The sequence below is a fragment of the Acanthaster planci genome, linkage group LG09 (genome assembly GCF_054643075.1).
Source record: "Acanthaster planci isolate LZ-2023a linkage group LG09, COTS_SCS, whole genome shotgun sequence".
Taxonomy (NCBI): Eukaryota; Metazoa; Echinodermata; class Asteroidea; order Valvatida; family Acanthasteridae; genus Acanthaster; species Acanthaster planci.
In genome coordinates, this window is record NC_141785.1 from 13,074,720 (window position 1) to 13,075,222 (window position 503).

Below are 503 nucleotides of genomic sequence, written 5' to 3' on the forward strand. Positions count from 1 at the left end.
AAGCACTGTATGCTCAGTGCTTGTCCGAGAGCTTACAAAAAAATAAACAAGCTCTCGGACAAGCACTGAGCATACAGTGCTTATTAATATATGTTGGGTAAGGGCAAAACCTGTTATATATAATCTTTTTATGATGTCTTACTTTGTTTTTTTCTTATAGTTCCATCGGTGCAGTGAATGTTAAATGGGCTGCATACATGTACGTCACAAATCAAAATGAAAGGCATTTATACGACAAGTGAAGTAAATTCATGAAATTTGGTTTCATCGATCTTCACTGTGGCCAATATATATACGTACATGTTTCATTAAAGTAAATTTTTTTTAATTAAATGGGACTTAAATTTCAACTTGAATGTTATGTTGAAAGCCAAATGCGAGAAGTTCAAGCACAAGTGCATGTCACATGTGGAAGTTAGATGTGCCGTAATGCTTCCAGTGATGAAAAGCTTCTATTTTTGTATATTCAAAGGAATTCAGGAAAAGAGCATATGGACATGCAT

The 503-nt window shown here is 34.2% G+C and overlaps 1 non-coding gene across 1 annotated transcript; it reads right to left on the minus strand.

Moving 5' to 3' along the window:
* Positions 1-428: 428 nt before the first annotated feature.
* On the minus strand, positions 429-503 carry LOC147798150 (small nucleolar RNA SNORD36). Its single transcript, XR_015426579.1, has one exon. It is a non-coding gene; the product is annotated as a small nucleolar RNA SNORD36 (small nucleolar RNA).